Source organism: Trichomycterus rosablanca, chromosome 19 (genome assembly GCF_030014385.1).
Source record: "Trichomycterus rosablanca isolate fTriRos1 chromosome 19, fTriRos1.hap1, whole genome shotgun sequence".
Lineage (NCBI taxonomy): Eukaryota > Metazoa > Chordata > Actinopteri > Siluriformes > Trichomycteridae > Trichomycterus > Trichomycterus rosablanca.
The window spans coordinates 4,878,707-4,905,240 of NC_086006.1; the positions used below are offsets into that span (position 1 = coordinate 4,878,707).

At 40.4% G+C, this 26,534-nt stretch overlaps 1 long non-coding RNA gene across 1 annotated transcript in view; it reads right to left on the reverse strand.

Annotated features, from left to right (window-relative positions):
* Positions 1 to 12,093: 12,093 nt before the first annotated feature.
* Positions 12,094 to 26,534, reverse strand: part of LOC134333494 (uncharacterized) — a 137,172-nt gene continuing 122,731 nt past the window's right edge. The window contains exon 4 of the long non-coding RNA XR_010015388.1: positions 12,094 to 12,157. This is a non-coding gene — a long non-coding RNA (uncharacterized LOC134333494). The remainder of the gene's footprint in view (positions 12,158 to 26,534) is intronic.

A 26,534-nucleotide genomic window follows, 5' to 3' on the forward strand; every position in this document is an offset into this window, starting at 1 on the left:
CAGAAATTCAACAAGCCATGTCCTATTACCAACAGAAGCACAAGTTTTCATAAAAGAAGAGTTTTTCGCCACCATACTGCAACTGAAAGGCATGGCACGCCGTTCACTTTTATTTATGACTTTCATGGCCACTTGTCTGGTATTTGGCACGCTAACTGTGTTAAAGGTAAAAGCATAGAAGTCAAAGGAGACTGAACACATCCAGCTATTTCAATGGTAGTATAATAATAGTGTTTATTATACCTGAAATTTATATAAATATATTCTTTATTTGTAAATTTAGAATCAAACTAAATAAAATAGGATCAGTATTCTTAATTTCAAATAATTAATGTTGTTGCAGAGACATACAGTATAAAGTGATTAAATGATGCATATTGTGACCTCACAGTGACCTGTAATAATAAAATACCAGAAACAGAGCAAATAATTTTTTTTACAGAAATGTATTTACTCACTGACCACTTTATTATGCATCTTGGTACACACATCAATTATTTTATAAGCTACAGATACCATTTACAGAAAAAAAACTTTGTATACCATTACTGACTGTTGCTCAGTACACTGTGCCCCCCTTGCACCCCTATTTATCAATCAAGAGGGACCCCCATAGGACCCCAAGACCATGATGTTTCGGTGGTGGACCATTCTCAGCACTGCAATGACACTAATGATAATGATTTGGTAGTGGTCCTGGGTTCAATTCCCAGGTGGAGCAGTCCGGGTCCTTTCTGTGTGGAGTTTGCATGTTCTCCCCGTGTCTGTGTGGGTTTCTTCCGGGAGCTCCGGTTTCCTCCCACAGTACAAAGACGTGCAAGTGAGGTGAACTGGAGACACAACATTGTCCATGACTGTGTTTGGCAAACTTGAACTGATGAATCATGTGTAACCAGTAACTACCTGGAACCAAACTGGAACCAATAGAACCAAAGTGTGTAAAACATGACGTTAAAAACCTGATAAAATAAATAAATAAATAAATGGTTTGGGTCTTCCAGGTACAGCAGTGTTGTTGGGATTTTTAAATACTGTTACTATTTACTGTTCTATTTATTAAGAACATATACACTGTGGCTCTCATTGTAGATGCCCAGTTAGAGAACAGATGTAGTTTCTTTTTTTCCATGTGTGTTGATCTTCCTCTGATCTTTTATAGGTGGCCACTTTATGATCGCATGATGCTGCTGAATTTATATGTTTGGTTGGAGTGTTTTTCACTTTTCTCCTCTTAGAACAGACACTAAGGCGTTTAAAAATCTTGCTTTTCCTTAGTTCTGGACTTGTCCAAAGCTCAACAAAGCCCAACTACATTGCCTCTGGTATTCATTTATCAGTAATTCGTTTATTCAGTAAAAAAGCAACAAAACCCCAAAATAAAATGATAAAATAGAACATGACTGATATGCAGTTCAGCTGTTTGTGATTTTAAAAGAAGTGGAGGTATGTAAAACATATCTTACACCCCTAAATCTCCCCCTATGTTAGCAGAGCGGCATATAGAGAGTAATGGGATTAAATTACACAGTCCACTGATCACCAAGTAAGCTGTGGGCTCATCTTGCCTTAAGCTCACCATTTCCTGACCCTAATGACTTTACACTTAAACAGAGAGATGAACACCCAGCATGCTGTATGGCCCCAGTGAGCAAGTGGTCTTGCAATAAACAACACACACAAACAACCAAACACAATGTAAAGCAAGTGTATGAAGTGAGTACTATAGTATTGTTAGCTGTGTTAAATCCAGGAGCCACTTCATGTGATCACTTTTACAGTATAAAGCATACACATTATATATACTATTATAACTATATACTGTATATTATTCTTATATACTGTATATGTATATAAGGATGGATGGATGGATGGATGGATGGATGGATGGATGGATGGATGGATGGATGGATGGATGGATGGATGGATGGATGGATGGATAGATAGATAGATAGATAGATAGATAGATAGATAGATAGATAGATAGATAGATAGATAGATAGATAGATAGATAGATGTGTATATAAATGTGTATATACAGTTTAATACATATATATATATATATATATATATATTTGGTATGTATATATATGTAATGTTATATTTGGTACGTTGTGTATATATATATATATATATACTGTATATACAGTGTATCACAAAAGTGAGTACACCCCTCACATTTCTGCAGATATTTAAGTATATCTTTTCATGGGACAACACTGACAAAATGACACTTTGACACAATGAAAAGTAGTCTGTGTGCAGCTTATATAACAGTGTAAATTTTTTCTTCCCTCAAAATAACTCAATATACAGCCATTAATGTCTAAACCACCGGCAACAAAAGTGAGTACACCCCTTAGTGAAAGTTCCTGAAGTGTCAATATTTTGTGTGGCCACCATTATTTCCCAGAACTGCCTTAACTCTCCTGGGCATGGAGTTTACCAGAGCTTCACAGGTTGCCACTGGAATGCTTTTCCACTCCTCCATGATGACATCACGGAGCTGGCGGATATTCGAGACTTTGCGCTCCTCCACCTTCCGCTTGAGGATGCCCCAAAGATGTTCTATTGGGTTTAGGTCTGGAGACATGCTTGGCCAGTCCATCACCTTTACCCTCAGCCTCTTCAATAAAGCAGTGGTCGTCTTAGAGGTGTGTTTGGGGTCATTATCATGCTGGAACACTGCCCTGCGACCCAGTTTCCGGAGGGAGGGGATCATGCTCTGCTTCAGTATTTCACAGTACATATTGGAGTTCATGTGTCCCTCAATGAAATGTAACTCCCCAACACCTGCTGCACTCATGCAGCCCCAGACCATGGCATTCCCACCACCATGCTTGACTGTAGGCATGACACACTTATCTTTGTACTCCTCACCTGATTGCCGCCACACATGCTTGAGACCATCTGAACCAAACAAATTAATCTTGGTCTCATCAGACCATAGGACATGGTTCCAGTAATCCATGTCCTTTGTTGACATGTCTTCAGCAAACTGTTTGAGGGATTTCTTGTGTAGAGACTTCAGAAGAGGCTTCCTTCTGGGGTGACAGCCATGCAGACCAATTTGATGTAGTGTGCGGCGTATGGTCTGAGCACTGACAGGCTGACCCCCCACCTTTTCAATCTCTGCAGCAATGCTGACAGCACTCCTGCGCCTATCTTTCAAAGACAGCAGTTGGATGTGACACTGAGCACGTGCACTCAGCTTCTTTGGACGACCAACGCGAGGTCTGTTCTGAGTGGACCCTGTTTTTTTAAAACGCTGGATGATCTTGGCCACTGTGCTGCAGCTCAGTTTCAGGGTGTTGGCAATGTTCTTGAAGCCTTGGCCATCTTCATGTAGCGCAACAATTCGTCTTTTAAGATCCTCAGAGAGTTCTTTGCCATGAGGTGCCATGTTGGAACTTTCAGTGACCAGTATGAGAGAGTGTGAGAGCTGTACTACTAAATTGAACACACCTGCTCCCTATGCACACCTGAGACCTAGTAACACTAACAAATCACATGACATTTTGGAGGGAAAATGACAAGCAGTGCTCAATTTGGACATTTAGGGGAGTAGTCTCTTAGGGGTGTACTCACTTTTGTTGCCGGTGGTTTAGACATTAATGGCTGTATATTGAGTTATTTTGAGGGAAGAAAAAATTTACACTGTTATATAAGCTGCACACAGACTACTTTTCATTGTGTCAAAGTGTCATTTTGTCAGTGTTGTCCCATGAAAAGATATACTTAAATATCTGCAGAAATGTGAGGGGTGTACTCACTTCTGTGATACACTGTATATATATATATATATATATATATATATATATATATATATATATACACACACACTTATAATATATAATATATAATATATATATATATATATTATATCTGTTTGTCATAATCATATATAATCGTACTCTGTATTCCCACGTTATATATATATACACACACACACTTATAATTATATATACATATATATATATATTATATATATATATATATTATATATCTGTTTGTCATAATTATATATAATCGTACTCTGTATTCCCACGTTAAACATACAGTTCAAAGGAACGTCGGTGTGAAGCAAAGAACAACGTAACACCTCAAACAGCTTTCAAAGTTTCTCAAAGCCCGCTCGTCCGAGGGAGCCTTTGGATTGGAAATAATAAGATGCTCCATCTTTCAAAGATGTACTTTTCCTAAAGCATTGTTGATTGCCCTGTGTCCATTACTTGGAGGGATTATGATAATATTCCACATTGTGCTCGGCGTGATGCACAGGAAATTCAATACTCAAAAGGTTAATGCAATCAATTAGGATGACAAAGGAGTAAAGTAAAACCCTCCTGCTTGCTGAGAAAAGCGCAGGCGAAAGGGGAGGGGGTATTGAAAGCTTGAATAGACCTGCGGAGAGAAAAGAGGCACTCAAAATTAAAGAGAAAAGGGGAAAAATGTGATCTATTTTATTTATGCTCTTCAAAGCCAGCCGCTCATTGCTTACACAGAGGCAGAGGTGAGGACGGGAGGAGAGGCAAATTAAATGGACATGGGTGGAGATAAATATCCATCTGTAATGCTAAACAACTGTAATAAATGAGAGATCACAAAACATATTTTCTGCTTTTTGATGGTAAACGGATACACAAGTACCATGAAAAATAGACGTGTCAGGGGAAGAGTCCGCACCAAGATTCATTCTATATAACTGCATCCACTTCATCCAACTTTCTCCAGTTTCCACAGCTCTCATTTGGGCTCAATGGTTTCGTTTTGACGCTGTCACATAAGTAATATTTACAATAATAAAACGGGTGGAATTAAAAAGAATCTGGTGCCTTCAAGAGCAGGACAATAGGCTTTATTATTTAGATATATGCTACACTTGCAGCACGACACAAAGGATTCCCATCAGTGAAGATAAATGGATAAAGTTAGATAGCAGTATTGAGCCGTAGAACTATTGTGATAATCCATATTACCTTTTCAGCCCATGGCTCAGTCTATCAGAGGGAGACAGCAATAATTACATCTTAGCAAGCGTCTGTTGTGATAAAAAGCACAGCGAGGGACTGTAATGTTCCTCTCCGCTCCGCACTCGCTCATTTCTCACCTACCTGAGCGGGATGGGGTAGGAGCAGAGAGAAAAAATCCACCGGATCCAGACAGGAGCAGACCACACCCGTCTCCCACATGGCCAGGTGTGACATTAATAATGCTTCTGCTTCAGAGTTTTGCGTGTGGTGTCTGCTGTGAAGTGAAAAGGCTCAGACCGACGACGCTCGACCACTGGGCCACAGACCACAGGTGAGCCGTCAAGTGCCCTCTAGTGGTCTGTGGACCTGCTCGGACAAAGCCGCCGGGTTCTAGTGGACTGGTAGATTACAGTATGTGCACCAAAAGCTTACAGAACAGATGAATTGATTGTTTTTTAATATCACAACTATTTAGATTTTTGTGGCTCTCCAGTACAGGTTCCAGTACAACAATGCTACTTTAACTGAAGGTTAGAAACTGTATCATTGTCACCCTACTCTGTACAGCAGCAGTAGTAACATGCCCCGACCAGGCATAATAATATGACAACTGAGAGGTGAAGTGAATAACACTGATTATCTCTTCATCACGGCACCTGTTAGTAGATGGGATATATTAGGCAGCAAGTGAACATTTTATCCTCAAAGTTGATGTGTTAGAAGTAGGAACAATAGGCAAGCGTTAGGATTTAAGCGAGGGCCAAATTGTGATGGCTAGACGACTGGGTCATCTCCAAAACTGCAGCTCTTGTGGGGTGTTCCCGGTCTGCAGTGGTCAGTATCTATCCAAAGTGGTCCAAGGAAGGAACAGTGGTTAACCGGCGACAGGGTCATGGGCGGTCAAGGCTCATTGATGCACGTGGGGAGTGAAGGCTGGCCCGTGTGGTCCGATCCAACAGACGAGCTACTGCAGCTCAAACTGCTGAAGAAGTTAATGCTGGTTCTGATAGAAAGGTGTCAGAATACACAGAGCATCACAGTTGCAGGGCTGTAAAAGGGGGACCAACACAATATTAGGAATGTGGCCATAATGTTATGCCTAATCGGTGTATATAAGAGCTTTATCTATATATGTGAGTAAAGCAGATTTAATATTCAAACTAAAATAATAACAATAATAATAATAATAATAATAATAAATAATGATTACAATAATAATAATAATAATATTAAATAATGATTACAATAATAATAATAATAATAATATTAATAATGATTACAATAATAATAATATTAATAATGATTACAATAATAATAATAATAATGATTGCAATAATAATAATAATGATAATAATATTAATAATGATTACAATAATAATAATAATAATAATATTAATAATGATTACAATAATAATAATATTAATAATGATTACAATAATAATAATAAATAATGATTACAATAATAATAATAATAATAATAATATTAAATAATGATTACAATAATAATAATAATAATAATATTAATAATGATTACAATAATAATAATATTAATAATGATTACAATAATAATAATAATAATGATTGCAATAATAATAATAATGATAATAATATTAATAATGATTACAATAATAATTAATAATTCATAACTAATCATAATAATAGTAATAGTAATAATAATAATAATAATAATAATAATAATAATAATAATAATAATAATAATAATAATAATAATAATGTCCAGTTCACTGAACTAATAAATGAAATAAATAATGAAAATAAACTAACTTTTTAACCTATAGAAGCTACATTTTAAACCAAGCTATAAGAACACTATTATAACACCCCCACCCATAATAAATGTGAGTAGTAATGTAGCAGATGTACTGGGGGGCTGAATTCCAACGCTCACAGTCCTACATCTACGTCTGAATGGAGCATGAAGGGCTGAGCGTTTGCTGTTTGGCACTCTTGAGTAATGACACACTGTACATGCAGCTGTTTCACCATGTTCAGTACCCGTCCACAACAAGACCATGTGCTGTTCCAGCTAATGTTAAACACATCGTTTTTGCAGCCTCGTGCTAACTACGTGCTTGTCCTGTTCTGTTGAATGACACCGGTGTCATTCAACAGAACAGGACAAGCACGTAGGTAACACGAGGTGATGAGCAAGACCCTCCATTGTAGTGCCAAGACTCCACTTTTGAAGCACAACTGCTAGTATTTGACCTACAATGCATTTTTCTGTCGCAGCATTTTGCCGGCCTGGACAAAGGCCCTGCCACGCTTTGAAGTTTTCTGCCCTGCTGAAAAGCCAGAGGACACGGTCGCCGGTGCCCTGCCTGTCCGGAGAGTCGGCGTGAAAAGAAAAACAAATGCTTAAGCGTAAAGAAACGTAGCGCTCGCTCACTCCCGTGCGCTCTTCCTGCAGCCCGAACGCCGGCCCGTGGGGGGGGCTTTTCACGAGGTGGCGGCTGTGATGGATGGGCTCAGAGGAAAGTCTATTCACATGGAGATGTTACATCATAAATATTTACACAGGGCTGCCGTTTCCATGTAGGCTCGGCTTGTTTTGACACACTGAAAAAATATCAAAGGCCAAAAAATAGAGAGAAAAGAGAGACGGAACATAGGGTCTGGGCTCACAAAAGAGCTTGTGGTGGAGGTTTATGAAGGGGGTGGATTTAAAACGATGGAGTTTAAGTGGAAAAGTGAAATACAATGACATGTTTTCATTTGTAAGTACAGCAGGAATTAGTATGTATTTGTAAAGCACAACTTTAGCTAGTTTTGCTATTGCGGGATTGTTTAATACACAGTCGGCCGCACAATTATTGGCACGATTGATGAAAAGCTAGAAAAAAAGCCAAGAAAACGATCCCTACTGGACACGACCAGTCACAGTGGTGCTATCGGCAGCTGGAAGGGCACCTGCACAGTCAAGATTGGCTATGTCTAATAGACGGAGGTCTGAGGGTTTGGGGTGGCCGAAGCCATGCTATGGATTGTTGCCCTGTCCAAACTGTTCCTGCCTGGCGCCCAGCTATTCCTGGTAGACCTGCTGGGACCCTGACCAGGACTCACTTACTCACTCACTTTCTTAACCGCTTATCCAATCAGGGTCGAAGGGGGAGCCTATCCCAGCTTTTCAATGGGCGCAAGGCACACAGTAACACACTGGACGGGATGCCAGTCCATCGCAGGGTACACACACACACACACACACACACACCCATTCAACTATAGGGCAATTCAGTCTCCAATTTACCTGACTGCATGTTTTTGGGAGGAAACCGGAGCTCCCGGAGGAAACCCACGCAGACATGAAGAGAACATGCAAACTCCACACAGAAAGGACCCGGACCGCCCCGCCTGGGGATCAGACCCAGGACCTTCTTGCTGTGAGGCGACAGTGCTACCCATCCAGTTAATGACATTAAAAAGGAATGGAATGAAGATTCAGAGCCGTCATGTCGGCAAAGGACAGTTAATAAAATACAATACTAACCGCAGGGGCGTCAATGACAAGTTTTAAGTTTATTTGTACATTGAAATGTGTTGGGAGGTTCAGGAACTCTACAAATACGCAAACATTAGAGAAAAGGAGAGAATAGAGAGGATAAAATGGGGGATAGGGTAATAAAAATATAAGAAAAATTAAATAAAATATTTAAGAATAGAGAAAACTGTAAAACTGTAGTAAGAAGCGCTCTTAGATTTCTTGCTGTAATTTCCACCAGTAGGGTGAAGTATTACAGGTTGGGACCTACTAAATTTGTGGGAAAATGTGCTTAATTTTACTGACCTCGTCTTTCCAAAAATAAATAACGTTTATAAATTGAATGGCAGAATCAGTGGACGCTACAATACACAACACAGCCTAACTTAATAGCTCCCTCTCAAAGACCAAAATACTCGTCCGTGTTCGACACTTCATCCTCTGCGTCCACATAATGGTTGGGAGTTTTCCAAACTGACTTACCTGAGTCGTGTTTTTAGCTGCTTTAGACTTCGACATCTTGGACGTTTTGTCTAAGCGATTGCTAGTGTAACCGAGCGTCTTTAGAGTTTGTTGAGTTTATAAAGAAGGGAATAAACTGTTTATAGACAAACTATCGAGAGCAAAATACTTTACTGGCTTGTTCTTTTGAGCACAAATTATAGAGAGATGATCACGTGTGTAGAGAAGCACACTTTTACTTTGACTATGGAATGCACTCAATACGTAAACACATAAATCAAACATTGTTAGCACACTACACCACAGAAAAGTCTGTTACACTAGAGTAATTATGATGACGTAAGTATGATTGCTAGAACTGTCTCATACTGCATATTGCGCCATTGATACAGTAGGCGAATGAAAAACGTTAAATCGCTAAACACAAACCTTACATTTTGAATTTTACAGCAAACTGCATAATACACGGGAAACGGCTCATTTCACGGCCAGTGACACAATTTTCACGGCCATGAATTTGCAAAGCCTTAATTATAGGAGAAGACTCAGTGCCGCCAGACAGTTAATAAATAAAATACTGACCGCAGGGGCGTCAAGAACAGTTCTTGAGCCGACTACGTTATTATAAAAGAAGTAACGACCGACATTGTTGATCTTTGATACTCAGCCTAAGCGATTCTTCACATCTACAGCAGAATTAAAAGCTTCTAAATCTCTTCAGAACCCCTGAACAAATGAGAACAAATTCGGCAGTTTCATTTTCTTCCCACTGTTTGAGTGGGAATCCGTTCTGGGAGGCTCTGGCCCCGCACACGCCCGGTCTGTGGGAGCAGTGTGGAGAAGAGAATCGCATGCACGCCCCATGATGAAGCCAATTGGGCTTTCTGATTAGCTGAATTAAATACATCAAAACCCAATTAAGCTAACTCTACTCCCAAATACTCAGGTTGTGGGGGGGAGAGAATTGGGTCATGATGCACAGGCTGCATGGCTTGGCACTCACTCCTTTCTGAGGGCAAACTGGGACTCTTAAACATATTAGCCAAAGACAAAGCCAAAACTGTAAGACAGGCGGCCTTTTACAGCTCAACGTGTTCAACATGGTGGTATATTCTACATCTGGTGGCAGACGTACTGACAGGAACGATACGCAGTGTGCCGGCGGGCGCGAGGGACGTTGTTTGAATGTAGTTTGGCCGTGATTGACGCCGGGAGTGTGTGTTCTCTGCTCCGCTGACAGATACTGGCAGGACAAAAGGCTGTAGTGTGGCAGAGCTGAGCTCGACCAGTCATGTTATCATGGTCAGGCGAGCCTCCAGGTCATGAGGATGACCCCCGGACTGACATGAGACAAAACACAGGATCACTTCTGTGTGCCTGTATCTCTCTTGACTAGGGAGTCGGGGGCAGAGCCACTGCTTTGTTCTTCAGCGACGTGAGCGTCTACCTCAGCAGAACTGCCGTCTGATCCGAAAAAGCATTCTCAGATTCGAACCCTGGATGGTGGTGGGTTAGTGCAATTTAAAACTGCACCACTCACCAGCCACAAAAACTGGGTACAGTGGTACCTTGTAACTCAACATCTCCTAAACTTAAAATCTTTAAAACTCAATGGCCTTTGTTGAGAAATTTGTACCCTTAAACTCGACATGTGTGCGACTGCTGCTTTGTTCAGCGCTTGGTTTGAGCGCATTGCTCAAGCAAAGTGCTGAACAAAGCAGTAGTCACACACATGTCGAGTTTAAGGGTAAAACGTCATGCGAACATGAGATGAATCTACATTTGTGTGGAATAACCGTCAAATTCACTCTGAAAGCTCCACCTGTAGCTGTGTTTCTCCTGTTTCACTTTTAAACTTGTGTTACAGCTCAGGGCTCTGAGAAATTGTAAGAATCAGCTTTTCCAAGAGAGTCTAAAATGTTTATCATTAAAAAATATATATATAACTCAATGTATTAAAAGAACAACATAAAAACACTAAACCTACTGTATGTTAATTATTACTGCTTATAAGTTCTCTCCACTAATTAAGAAGCATAAGGAAACAATAAAGAAGTAAAGGTAAAGTACAGGTTTTATTGTTTATTTTATTTGGTAATTTTAGTGTGTAGGTGTCAGAAACAACCCCATTATTTTACATTAGCCTAAAATATATGCAGTTCCACGGGACCATGAAACGCATCAACAGGTTTCCCAAACATCCTTATGCTTATATTCAATGGGCACAAGGCACACAGTAACACCCTGGACCGGGCGCCAGTTCCTCGCAGGGCAGACACACATATACACACACACACACACACTCATACACACACCCATTCACCTATAGGACAATTCAGTGTCTCCAATTAACCTGACTGCATGTTTTTGGACTGTGGGAGGAAACCGGAGCTCCCGGAGGAAACCCACGCAGACATGCAGGAGAACATGCAAACTCCACACAGAAAGGACCTAGACTGCCTTGCCTGGGGATCGAACCCAGGACCTTCTTGCTGTGAGGCGACAGTGCTACCCACCGAGCCACCGTGCCGCCCTAACCTCAATGCTGACTGGAGCAGTAATCGGTCGTGTCTGAGAGCCTGAGAGACTTAGCTCCATCTGATTTTGGACGCTCAAAGAAGCTTTAAGGGGAAGAAGATTTTCATGTGATGATGATGTGAAAGCAGTGCTGCATCAGTGGCTACGAGCTCAACCAAAAATATTTGAAGAATCCTCATATACTGTATGTAAGTACAAAACACAAGACATTGTGTACGAATTTAACATTGATGGACTGGAAATTTCATTTACCCTGGAAGTAAATGAAATGACAAAAATAAAAACAAGGATACTTGAACAACCGCCCTGCACCGCTCTATCTTACCAGACATTTTCAGTAGGTGTTTACAGTTGAATATAGAATAAGCTGCAGGGCTGTGCCTTTATGTTCACACGGTTTACAGTGTACAGTTCACCCTGCGCCTATATGGGGAAGGTGACAATGCATTCTGACGCCTCCCTGTAAGTTAATCAGTCAGAGGGAAAAAATGTTGTGAAACTAATAAGTAATCTGTCAATTTTTACAGCGCTAGCATCATCGATCTCTGTGTAATGAATGTGGACACTTGATTTTCCTGTGGGGGATAAGAAGAGTATGGACAGTGAGGACAGTCAATACTCAGAGGTCCTAGGTTGTCCTACCTGCTTCTGTCTCTGATAAGTCACTTCATTGGCAGCTTTGTTTCATCTGCAAAAACAGCAAAACAAAGACTTACATTAGTAACAAAGCAAACACCTAGTCGGCACACACAGTAAAACACACTATTAACCCCGCGGACAGACCCACCAGCAGCCAGATTGCACATTCAGCCTCTCAGAAAATAACCCATAAAGCAGTCACGGGAACCAAAGCAGGAGCTGCGCCGACCCCTGCCATGACCCCTGCTATCACCCCTGCTATCACCCCTGCTACACTTACAGTATGATGTCACACTCGGCGTGCACTGACAGGTGACAGCCCCCCCCCCCCCCCCCCCTTTAATTCCTCGCCATGAGCAGGAGAGCAGGTGCACCGCCCGCTTAACCACTTTTGCAAATATTTCAGTGCAGCTTGCCGATGATAATTTGCTTAGAATCAGTAATCCTAAAATCTGATTGCCGGGAGGATTTTATTAGCCGATATGACCTTGGCTGGCGCACATTAGCCGAGGCCGGAGCAACTCATAATACATCAGGCTGTAAAGCCAAGTCAGCTGTGACCACTTTCTTCTGATTCCTCCAGAAGTAAACATCCACACTGGGATCGCTGCTGATAGATGGCTGACGTGAAAAAGTATTTGCCCCCTTTCCCAATTTCTTTCATTTGTGCATATTTGTTTGTTTGTTTGTTAGGATTTTAACGTCATGTTTTACACTTTGGTTACATTCATGACAGACGGTAGTTACTCATTACACAAGGTTTATCACTTTAGTATCTCCAATTCACCTCACTTGCACGTCTTTGGACTGTGGGAGGAAACCGGAGCACCCGAAGGCAACCGACTTTGGCACGGGGAGAACATGCAAACTCCACACAGAAAGGACCCGGACCGCCCCACCTGGGGATCAAACCCAGGACCTTCTTTTTTTTTTTTGTTTATGCATTTTCTCACTTTTAGCGCGTCCAATTGCCCGATTGCGTCATGCTTCCTCTCCACCAATGCCGATCCCTGCTCTGATTGAGGAGAACGAAGCTAACCCACGCCCCCTCCGACACGTGGGCAGCATGCCATATGCATCTTATCACCTACACTTTGACGAGTGCTGTGCAGCTCAGCGTTGTGTATGGAGAGACACACCCTGACAGCACTCTTTTCTCATCTCTGTGCAGGTGCCACCAATCAGCCAGCAGAGGTCGTAATTGCACCAATCATGAGAGAGAGAGACCTCATCCGGTTTAGTCCTGCCCATATCTGAACAACAGGCCAATCATTGTTCATGTGGCCGCTCAGCGTACCCGGCAGCCAGAGCTGAGATTCGATACGATGTATTCGAGATCCCAGCTCTGGTTACAGCGTGTGTTTTTACACACGTGCATGTTTCAGATCAATTAACTACTTTTAATTTCAGACAGATGATCCAAGTGAAGACAGAAGGTTCTTTTTTATGCTATTCTGCCCTTTGCCCTATATAAAAAGTAATTGCCCTCTTAGCTACTATCAATTAAGAATTTCACTCGCCACACCCAGGCATGATTACTGCCAAACCGGTTGAATCTAAACATCATGTAAATAAAACCTGTCCAACAATGTAAAGCAGACTGAAAAGTCGCAAAAAAGATGTTTATGATGCCACATTGTAAAGAGATTCAAATACAGAAACAAAGTCATTGAAATCTAACAGTTTGGTAGGGCGGCACGGTGGCAAGTGGGTAGCACTGTCGCCTCACAATAAGAAGTTCCTGGGTCCCCAGGTGGGGCGGTCCGGGTCCTTTCTGTGTGGAGTTTGCATGTCCTCCCGGTGTCGGTGTGGGTTTACTCCGGGTGCTCCGGTTTCCTCCCACAGTACAAGGACATGCAAATGAGGTGAACTGGAGACACTAAATTGTCCATGACTGTGTTTAACATTAAACTTGTGAACTGGTGAATCTCGTGTAACGAGTAACTACCGTTTCTGTCGTGGATGTAACCGAAGGGTGTAAGACATGACGTTAAAAAATCCTAATAAAACAAACCAGTTTGGTAAAGATTACAAAGACATCGCTAAGGCTCTGGGACTCCACTGGACCACAGAGAGAGCAATTGTGTCCACACATTGGAACAGAAAAGAAAACCTGGAACAGTGGAACAGTGTGAAATCTCCCAGTAGCCAAAATGTCACCAACAATCCATCAACAAATCATCCAGGAGGTTGCAGAAAAGGTTGCAGGTTCTGCATCAGTTAAGGTCAATGTACACGATTCCACTAAAGAAAAAAAAAACTGGAGAAAAATGGCATCCATGGGAGAGCTGCCAGGCTCAAACCACTGCTGACCAAAAATAGCACACAGCCTCGTCATTACAGTTGTTACTGCCAAGGGTGGCACAGCCAGTTATTAAGTTTAGGGAGGTGATTACTGTTTAGGTGATACAGGTTTTAAATAAATATTCATCTTCAGTCAATGGAATGATCATTAAAAAGCTGCAATTTGTGTTTATGTGGGTTGTTTGTGTTATATTAAAACTCTCTGAAAGATCTGAAACATTTAAATGTAAAAACTTGAATAAATAACTGGGGTCAATACAAATCAACTGACCATGTACTGCAATTTCCCTCTGGGATCAATAAAGTTTTCTGATTCTGATTCTGATACCAGATGGAGAAAGGTTTACACTGTCAAGCTGGTGAGATCAGATACGCTTTTGCTATTGTGGCCATTAATACTTAAATAAAAACATTTTGGAGTGTCTGTGGGAATTTGTGACCGTTGATTAAAAAGAGCATGTGATGTCAGGTACTGATGTTAGACAAACGTCTAGTGTTCTTTGCAGGCTTAAGTTACTCTACACCGATCAGCCATAACATTAAAACCACCTCCTTGTTTCTACACTCACTGTCCATTTTATCAGCTCCACTTACCATATAGAAGCACTTTGTAGTTCTACAATTACTGACTGTAGTCCATCTATTTCTCTGCATGCTTTGTTAGCCCCCTTTCACCCTGTTCTTCAATGGTCAGGACCCCCACAGGACCACCACAGAGCAGGTATTATTTAGGTGGTGGATCATTCTCAGCACTGCAGTGACACTGACATGGTGGTGGTGTGTTAGTGTGTGTTGTGCTGGTATAGGTGGATCAGACACAGCAGCACTGATGGAGTTTTTGAACAACTCACTAAAAATATCCAGTCAACAGCGCCCCGTGGGCAGTATCCTGTGACCACTGATGAAGGCTAGAAGATGACCAACTCAAACAGCAGCAATAGATGAGCGATCGTCTCTGACTTTACATCTACAAGGTGGACCAACTAGGTAGGAGTGTTCAATAGAGTGGACACAGTATTTAAAAACTCCAGCAGCGCTGCTGTGTCTGATCCACTCATACCAGCACAACACACACTAACACACCACCACCATGTCAGTGTCATTGCAGAGCTGAGAATGATCCACCACCCAAATAATACCTGCTCTGTGGGGGTCCTGACCATTAAAGAACAGGGTGAAAGCAGGCTAAAAAGGTATGTAGAGAAACAGATGGACTACAGTCAGTAATTGTAGAACTACAAAGTGCTTCTATATGGTAAGTGGAGCTGATAAAATGGACAGTGAGTGTAGGAACCAGGAGGTGGTTTTAATGTTATGGCTGATCAGTGTACAGAGTTCTGAATTCAATAACTAGAAGTGCTGTCCATATACTTTTGGCCACAAAGTGCATGTTGCCCAGATTAATGTATGCACATGCTTATTAAAGAGAAAATGTGCACTCGTCCATGCAAGAACACAGAGAAGCTCCATTCAGTCCTCTATTTTCTCTCTTACACACACACACACACACACACACACACACACCACTTTTGATTACCTGCACTTGAGTGACTGTGACAGTTCACAAAGTTTCTTAACCTTGAGAGCACGAGCGACTCAAACAGTAATAATAATTCGAACCTGGTTTCCCTACTTATTTTATATCTCCCCTCAGCAACCCAACTTCTACACGGCAACAGTGCAGTTATTAATTCATGAGGCACTAATTAGTTCTTTGTTTAATTTTGTGTTAAACAGACTGACCGGAATGATAACGACTCGCGCTGTAGCGCTTTGGTCCCATGCTGCTCCTGTTTGCTACAACAAGGGAGCATCGTGCGACTAGCATGATGAACCCAATTCCCTTCCAAGTTGCACTTCATTAAGTCAAAATGTGACAAGGAGCTTAGAGGAGGAACTGGCAGATCTGATCGTACATAACAATGCAGGTTCACTAAGTTTGGTGGAGCGAGAGCGAGCCGTGCATTCCAGCATGCGGCGCGTTGCTCATTTTCTATTTTTAACCCATGGGGGCCGTCTTCCATTTTCCTTTAATTGTCTTTGTTAGGGGCCGCAGTGTCCTCTTGTTAAATTGCAGCTCCTATCAGGTTTGATCAAAACCCAGAGCGAAGTCTCCTGAGCAGGAGTAAACAAGCAACTCGCCCTTCTGTACGAGGATGGAAGAATCGAACAAATACAGCTGAAGTCAAAAGTTTACATACACTTGACTAAAACTGTCTGCTATGGCAGACCTGATATTTTAATGCTTGTATAACTGTTTTTTTTTTTGTCCGGGACTGAATGATAAAAGCACATCGTTCAAAAACATCTGAGTTCTTCAGGTTTATGTTCAAAATACACACAGAACACACCAATAATTATATGTTTCATAGTTCTTTTACCCTTGATCTTTAAGTTCATGGTGATGTGGGATTTTGTGGACAGTGAAACCTGTGTTCCATTAGACAGACAGACAGACAGATAGATAGACAGACAGACGGACGGACGGACAAACAGACAGAGGCAGACCGACAGACAGATAGATGGATGGATAGATAGATAAACAGACAGACAAATATATAGACAGACAGATATAGACAGACAGATATATAGACAGACAGATGGATACAGGCAGGCAGACAGACAGATAGATAAATATACAGACAGACAGATAGATAGATAGATAGATAGATAGATAGATAGATAGATAGATAGATAGATAGATAGATAGATAGATAGATAGATAGATAGATAGATAGATAGATAGATAGATAGTTTGCTGCTGTTGGGCCTTTGAGCAAGGCCCTTAACCCTCAATTGCTCAGACTTTATATGGTCACACTACTGTAAGTCGCTTTGGATAAAGGCATCTGCTAAATGCCGTAATTAAAGCCCCAGCAGCAAATTCGAAAAAACAGCACAAATATAACAACTAAGATTCAAAGGAACCTGAACTTTACATATATTGAACAACTACACATGATAACAACTATTGGTTTCTAATTAATGGTAATTTTTAACAACACATCATGACATCTAAGCAGCTGTATGTAAACATCTGACCTGACACATTTATAAACCGCTGAGCACAACCCGTGTTAAACCCAAAAACCATGAAAAAAAGAAAAACTACAAATATTTAATGTATTTTTCACCTTTCTGACTGGAGAAACCAGCTAAGTGACACCAAGCAAAAGTCTAGCAAGAAAAGCAAGAATGCACGAGTGTTTTTCAGTCGCCTCATTTTTCTCATACCTCACAGAAAGAAGAACACATACATAATTGAGAGTAATGAAAAGCATATTTCTGATTTATAATCATCTGGGGATGCTTTTGCCAAGTTTTTAATCATGACATAGTGTGACGTTTCTTATTCTCACAAATATTTGAACTGCATAGCAGACACACCTGTAACTGACGATTCATGTCTGTATTAGTGCCTATTAGCCTAAAGTGACTCAGAACATTAAACTATTAAAATCTATGTAGAATAAAAACTGCTTTAAATTTGTAAGCAGAATACAAATCAAAACAAATGTAGAAAAAAATATCGTCTTATATCACATATATACAGTATATATAAATAATATCAAATTAAAGCACAATGTACTGTATAAAACGTTTTTTTTAATGTAGCCTTTAGCAACCTGCTGCAGCATTCTAGCTAACTAAAACACACACACAAGCTCTCTGATTTTACTGTCAAACTCTACAGATACATGACTAACTTTGTAGAAATAGAATTTTAATTAATAAAAGTAAAACATACAAATATAACACAATAACTATGACAATTTAATGATAATGATAAGATTTACAAATAGCAAAGAGGCAAGCAGCTTGGAGCTAGTTAGCTTAGCATGTATTTACACTGAGGTTAGATGCTCACATACTGCTGGATCTTATTTAACAGAGCATTAGAAAATGTCATTTATGTAGGTATCAAAGTGGCATCGGAGTCTTTATTCACGTAAGTATATGGTCAGCAATAGAAGAACAAATAATTGCCCCCTGGCAGTCGGACAGTTAGTAACTGTATATAGGCTAAAAAAACCACATTCAGTAGTTCCGCATGGCACTGGACCTACTGCAACCTTGACCAGGTTAATAAAAATAAATAAATTAGTCATACGGTTAGTGTTGATTCATACACCGATCAGCCATAACATTAAAACCACCTCCTTGTTTCTACACTCACTGTCCATTTTATCAGCTCCACTTACCACTTATGACCCCCAAAGGACCCCCACAGAGCAGGTATTATTTGGGTGGTGGATGATTCTCAGCACTGCAGTGACACTGACGTGGTGGTGGTGTGTTAGTGTGTGTTGTGCTGGTATGAGTGGATCAGACACAGCAGCACTGCTGGAGTTTTTAAACACCTCACTGTCACTGCTAAACTGAAAATAGTCCACCAACCAAAAATATCCAGCCAACAGCGCCCCGTGGGCAGCGTCCTGTGACCACTGATGAACGTCTAGAAGATGACCGACTCAAACAGCAGCAATAGATGAGCGATCGTCTCTGACTTTACATCTACAAGGTGGACCAACTAGGTAGGAGTGTCTAACAGAGTGGACAGTGAGTGGACACGGTATTTAAAAACTCCAGCAGCGCTGCTGTGTCTGATCCACTCATACCAGCACAACACACACTAACACACCACCACCATGTCAGTGTCATTGCAGAGCTGAGAATGATCCACCACCCAAATAATACCTGCTCTGTGGTGGTCATATGGGGGTCATGACCATTAAAGAACAGGGTGAAAGCAGGTTAAAAAGGTATGAAGAGCAACAGATGGACTACAGTCAGTAATTGTAGAACTACAAAGTGCTTCTATATGGTAAGTGGATGATAAAATGGACAGTGAGTGTAGAAACAAGGAGGTGGTTTTAATGTTATGGCTGATCGGTGTAAATGTGGAACTTTAAATAAATGCTAGAGGACACGTCCCACCTCCCTGATTCAGTTTTTGCTGATGTACTTAGTTAACAAATTTGGAAAAATGTTACAGCTGCACTGTGATGACCAATTTATTACAGATTCTTTATCAAACTACCAGCTAAGATGTTGTAATCAGTAAAAAAAGAAAAATTCCTCAAGTTCTTGAACACTTTTAACAATGCCTGAGGTCTGATGAGATATTTCTGCTCTTGAGGATCCCCCCGTCAGTTACAATGTGATGGGGAGTGTAATTACACTATATAATAAGAAAGATTGGCATTTTCAAAATCATTTTCATGTGGATAGAAATGACATTGCTCTGACTATTCTGTATTCACTGGTGCAGATAAATAAACAAGGCACAGAGAGAGAGAGAGAGAGAGAGAGAGAGAGAGAGAGAGAGAGAGAGAGAGAGAGAGAGAGAGAGAGAGAAGAAGAAAACACATGAACACATGAGTACAATGGCAAGCAGGTCAGTAATTAGAAAGTCTGTTTGCACAGTAATAATTTTAATATATTCATCAGGAAACAGGGCATGCCTTGCATGATAAAACGCCATCAAGGAAGATATCCCAGCACTCCCTTAACCTTTCCTCGCCGACTGGCAGCAGATTGTACAGGATCTCAAAGACAAACTACCTCGCCAATTACTGACACACTGGCTGGGCTCCTTCTGGCAAAGAAATCAGGCAGTGGATGGCCGACATGAAAACCTGACATTTAGAGCCTTCCTTTCACTTCTTTATCGGTTACGCTTATTGGTTAAGTAACACAATCAAAAACACAGCTCACCCTTTAATGAAGCCAAAAAAATAAGAGAATCAAACACATCAGGTTTTTCACTACTATAAAAATAAAAGAACCCGGTGAGGAATGTTGAAAGGTAGCAGTAACATTGTGTGATATACTGGGTGGTGTCCATACTAGGAAAATGATTCCAAATTGTCAAACTGACACGCAAGAAACCCTGACCTTAATAAGCCTTTCCCAAAACCAAGAAGAATACATAGCAACAAAATAAAAGAAAAACAGCAAGGTGTGGCTAAAATAACGTATGTGACGTTTTGTACGAACCCTGCTTCAAGTTAATAAAAGAAATGTATTTTTATACCAAAGCCATAGAGAAACTTGTTTTTGATTGTGTAACAGGTATGTACAAACACGCTTTCCAGAAAAGGTGGGACGGTTTTGTGAAATGCAATAAAAAGAAGAATCTGTGATTTGTTCATTCTCGTGATTCTTTATTCGACTCACAAATGTAGAAGGAAAAGATTGCTAAATATTTTCACTGTTTAACTTCACTGTAAAGTAACACTGTACTGGTTAAAATGAAGAGTACTGACACCCTTGTGTAGTCCAGTCAGAGACCTAATCTTAACTTTAATTACACTTTCATTTTTAATTAAACATCTCTGGTCAAATTGAATATTGCTGTACACTACATCATCACTCCTCATCATCACAAAATACGCTAATCTGCTTCATCACGCTGTGTGTTTAATTAAGATTCATATACGAGGGTTCTTCAAAAAGTTTCCGCACTTCTTTTAACTCTATTTATAAAAAAAAAATTAAAAAAAAATCGTCACCTTCCAATGCTTTTTTTTCCAGCATCACAAGAACTTTTTAATGCCATCAGCAGAAAAGCTTGTTTTTGGTTGAGCGCGTAGCCACTGATGCAGCGCTGCTTTCACATCATCATCACATGAAAATCTTCTTCCCCTTAAAGCTTATTTGAGCGTCCAAAATCAGATGGTGCTAAATCCAGACTATAAGCAGAAACTTTTCGAAGACCCCTCGTATAAAGACCACTCAGTATAAAACAAGAGAAATGAATACTTTTGTGTTGATATGTAAGGTTGGGATATTATTTTATTTAAATGTATTTATTTCCAAGTCCCTGCTACACTCCTAACCTCTGCCACATGCACAATACCCACACTGACTGGGAAATGCTAGTGCACTGGACTGCTGTGCCACAAAAACGTCTGTGAAACTTTTTTAACTAGATACAGTGTTTTTGGGTCTTTATTATGAAAATTATGCCAACATTGTGTGCAATTAAACAATAAAGATGTAAAGTCAACTGGGATGTAAATCTCATTGATGCTCTAATTATTTATGTGAAAGAATCTTGGCCAATAGCAGCACATCCTGAATAAAAAATACAGTGGTACCTTGTAGCTCGACGTCTTCTAAACTCGAAATCTTTGAAACTCGATGCCCTTTGTCAGGAAATTTGTACCCTTAAACTCAACGTCTGTGCAACTGCGGCTTTGTTCAGCGCTTGGCGAATATGAGAGGAATAACAGTCAAATCCAGTCTGAAAGCTCCACATGTATCTGTGTTAATCTGGATTTTTCTCCTGTTTCACTTTTAAACTTGTGTTACAGCTCGGGGTTCTGAGAAATTGTGAGAATTAGCTTTTCCGAAAGTCTAAAATGCTTATCGTAAAAAAATAAAGCTCAGCATGACTTAATGTATTAAAGGATGACATAGGAACATGAAACCTATCTTAATTGAACCCTGATCATAAGTTCTCTCCTCTAATGAAATTCCTCGTTTATTGTTTTAGTACAATAAGTCCCGTTAAGCTTTGTGCACTGTCACACTCCATAGAAAATAATGGCACAGCCAGTGCAAAAGTGCTTTTGCAGCTTCTCATGTGAATTACTGAGCTCGCTAAGGAATACGGTATTCCAGAATCAAGTATCTCCATGATTAAGAAGCATAAAAAAACAATAAAGAAGTCAAAGTAAAGTGCAGGTTTTATTGTATTTTTTTAATAATGTCTGTTTTTCAATTGTATGTCAGTGTTTTTATATTATATTTGTTACAAAGTGTCAAAAACAACCCCATTATTTTACATTAGCCTAAAATATATGTAGTTCCACGGGACCATGGAACGCATTAATAGGTTTCCCAAACATCCTTATGGGGAAAAATACCTTGAAACTCAACGGCTTTCAAACTCGAGGCCACTCCCAGAACCAATTAATGTCAAGTTTCAAGGTACCACTGCAGCTGATTGAACCCAAAAATTTCACTCCCCAAGAACTTTTAAATGAAACAGTTCCTCTTAAAGTTTTATGCTTACGTTTTCTGTTTTTTAGCACATGCTAGTTACAGTATTTTGGGACAAGATCTGTTATACACCAGCTATACAAACGACCCTGAGATGAATTAAATGTGAATCAATCTGGTGAGTGACCATGATGATGTATATACAGTATATGCTAACCAGACGGTCAAGTGGCACTTCAGAGTGTGCCATCCACTAAAAACAGGAATGCACGTTTAAACAAGTGTCCCATATATCCTGGTGTAACAATTCTCTTTGTCACACTATACGACCGTTCTATTGTTTTCATGTCCTGAGTTTGTTTGTTAGTGAAATAAAATTAGAAACCCCCTCCAGTTTACACAGCCTGGGTAAAAAGAAGTGCCATCAATAATGGCATGATACTGACGACACATGACTGGAGCCACTAAACGACACGGTCTTTCCTTTCTAGCTTTGTTCTTTTCAGATCCCCCGCGCTCCCCTCTGTGCTTCTATTCAGCCGCCGTGGCACAATGAAAAATCGAACATTTACTTAATAGCGCTCGTTGTGCCGAGCTGACAGAGGTGGCTAGGCCTCCTTTTTTGCTGTCACTTTTGGCTGCTATTCTCCGCTGTCCGCTGGAAGGGACGGGCCCGGGCTGAGGGCAGCTACCTCTGTGCCCCGTCCTGCCCTCCTGCCCTAATTTTTGTTGTCCGTGTCTTTGAAATGCTGCGCTCACGTGGGAGTGAAGAATGGGACGCAGTGTGCAACAAGTGCTGGCGCCATGGAAACCACCGTTTTCCCCCCAAAATATTCCTTTCTGCGGCTTTGAGGACCTGTCAGTATGCAAAGCAAGCATCACACGACCCCGGGGCCGGCCGTGACAAAGCGGCTTTTCTGCCTCATCCTTGATTGATTAAAAAACTTTTGAGCAAAACCATGTTACAGGACAAAAAAAGTGACACATGGATGAAAGGGCCGGGGGCGAGACCCAATCACGCAGTTTCCCTGGTAATATCAGAGAAAGCAGAGGAGCAGAGGGGGGTCGGAGGCCAGGCCGAGCATGTAAATGGACTACAATAGCGATTAAGATGATCAGAGAAAGGATAAACGTTCGGGAAGCGATCTTATGACACGCAACAGCACAATCTGCAGATCTCACAGATCTCATAAAATCAAAACTTCACCTGTGATTATGACCAGTGAGGGACGCGTTCAGGGAAATTCTGCACACGCTAATAACTCTTGATTGCACGGTGCTGCTATATTTTTAGACTCCTTCTTAGAAAACACAATGATTGCACTCTGTTATTGAACTTCCCGTTAACCAGATGCATCCAGACAGACATTTTTGATTGGCCATGTTACCATAATCGTTTGATGTCTGTGATGCATGCTCCTGGACTGGCAGTGTCTATATATAGGAAGAGTAAAGTGTCTCCTTCAGAATGATTGACACCCTTGCAAAAACAATAGAGAAAGCTAACCATTATGTGTATTCTAAAAATATAGATTTAAAAATGTACAGTGGTACCTTAAAACTCGACATCAGTGGATTCTGGACTGGTGTTGAGTTTTAAAGGCGTTAAGTTTCAAGGTATTAAAATCACCTCCTTCTTTCTACACTCACTGTCCATTATATCAGCTCCACTTACCATATAAAGGCACATTGTAGTTTTACAATTACTGACTGTAGTCCATCTATTTCTCTACATACTTTGTAGTCCCCTTTCCCCCTGTAAATCAATGGTCAGGACCCCCACAGGACCACTACAGAACAGGTATTATTTAGGTGGTGGATCATTCTCAGCACTGCAGTGACACTGACATGGTGGTGGTGTGTTAGTGTGTGTTGTACTGGTATGAGTGGATAAGATACAGCAATGCTGCTGGAGTTTTTAAACACCTCACTGTCACTGCTGGACTGAGAATAGTCCACCAACCAAAAACATCCAGCCAACAGCGCCCCGTGGGCAGTATCCTGTGACCACTGACGAAGGTCTAGAAGATGACCAACTCAAACAGCAGCAATAGATGAGCGATCGTCTCTGACTTTACATCTACAAGGTGGACCAACTAGGTAGGAGTGTCTAATAGAGTGGACAGTGAGTGGACACGGTATTTAAAAACTCCAGAAGCGCTGCTGTGTTTGATCCACTCATACCAGCACAACACACACTAACACACCACCACCATGTCAGTGTCACTGCAGAGCTGTGTAAAAGCAGTCTAAAAAGTATGTAGAGAAACAGATGGACTACAGTCAGTAATTGTAGAACTACAAAGTGCTTCTATATGGTAAGTGGAGCTGATTAAAAGGACAGTGAGTGTAGAAACAAGGAGGTGGTTTTAATGTTATGGCTGATCAGTGTATGTAAAACCTGTTAATGTGTTCCATGGTCCTTTCAGGACACCTAAGCACATGACTGCAGTGTGTTTTCAGTCTTATTATTAAAAAAACACCATCACTCCACTCAGTTATTGAACTTCCCGTTAACCAGATGGATCTTGACAGACGTGTTTGATTAGCTATGTTACCATAACCGCTCGACGGCTATGATGCATGATCTCCGGCTCCCGGCGTGTACGTGTTTGCATATGTACTCCCGGCTAATCCCCGCTTCAGCATCCTGTATGATTATTAATGCTTTTTGGATTATGTTGCCGTCGCACCGCTGCGCCAACCACTCGTGTTACTCGTGTACGGAAAGTGATCAATACGCTTCCAAGTGCAAATTTCAGCCGTCTCGTTGACCTAAGTGACAGGCCATTTAAAAAGAAGCGGGGCGGACCCGACCGCGCGGGCCAGATCTGCACCCAAGACCAACTTCATCATTTATTCATCTTTAAAAACAAGTCAATACAAACACTTCATTGGCAGACGTGGCCTTCACTGGATCATTTAGAGCATGTTCAGTTCAAAGATAAATCATCACATCCTGAGCACAAAGAGGCGCTAACCGCCCACCGTTCTGATCCGGGTTCGAATCTCAGCAGTGCTATTAGCCAGCTGAGTGTCTACACAGACATGGGGGGGGGGATGCTGAAACCCTACAATGGATTAACATCTTGTCCACGGTGGGTTACTGCATTACGCTTAGTGATTCCAGGTAAACTGGAGTCACTGTGAACCTGACCAGGATAAAGCAGTGGTAAAACATGAAAACTAAATAATAAAAACAAATAAATAAATAATAAAACCAATAATATAAATAATAATAATAACAATAAAAATAATAAAACCAATAATATAAATAATAATAATAACAATAAAAATAATAAAACCAATAATATAAATAATAATAATAATATCAATAACAATAACAATAATAATAAAATAAAAAAAATATCAATAATAATAATAATATCAATAATAATAATAATAATAAAATTAATAAAAATAATTTCAATAATAATAATAACAATAATAAAATAATATCAATAATAATAGTAATAATAATAGTAATAATTAATTATTAATAATAATAATATATTTTCATGGGAATAAACAGCAGTGTTGGTGCCAGTTTAGCATATTCGTTATAGCCCATTCCCCAAACCCCTTCCCCAAAAAGACCAACTTTTCCACATCATACACATTTCATTTAGTTTACCCCATATTATAATAATTCTAACAGATTATTAAAATGTCTAAAAAAATCTACAAATACAGCAGAAGTGTTTGTAGTTCTAACCTACGTTACTTCTTCCACCTCTGAAATAATAAGAGTACATTTATCGGGAGTCTGTGGAGGGTCTCGCTTCACTTCAGAAACACAATCAGTATTCCTGAGCTGGTCAATCTGAGCTCAAAACGGCCTGAGCAAATCCCCACGGTGGAGGTGTCAGATGCAAAATTACGAAAATCTGCTCCTTGACAGGGAGTCATTTATATTTTAGCTTCGTTCCATTATCTTAACGAATCCATCATCAGCCAATGCAATATTAACAGCAGAAAATCAACTCATTAGATCCAGGGGGATTTAATCAAGATTGCAATCATGTATGCGCTTCCTGGAGAGTTTGATTTTTTTTTTCTTTTTGGTCCTTTCCACATAATTGGCGCATCTCAGATCTTAATAAATTATTCTCGGTCTCAGATTGATGCTGTTTTTTCCGCCCTCGCTCTCACACCAGGCTCTTTCTGGCTCC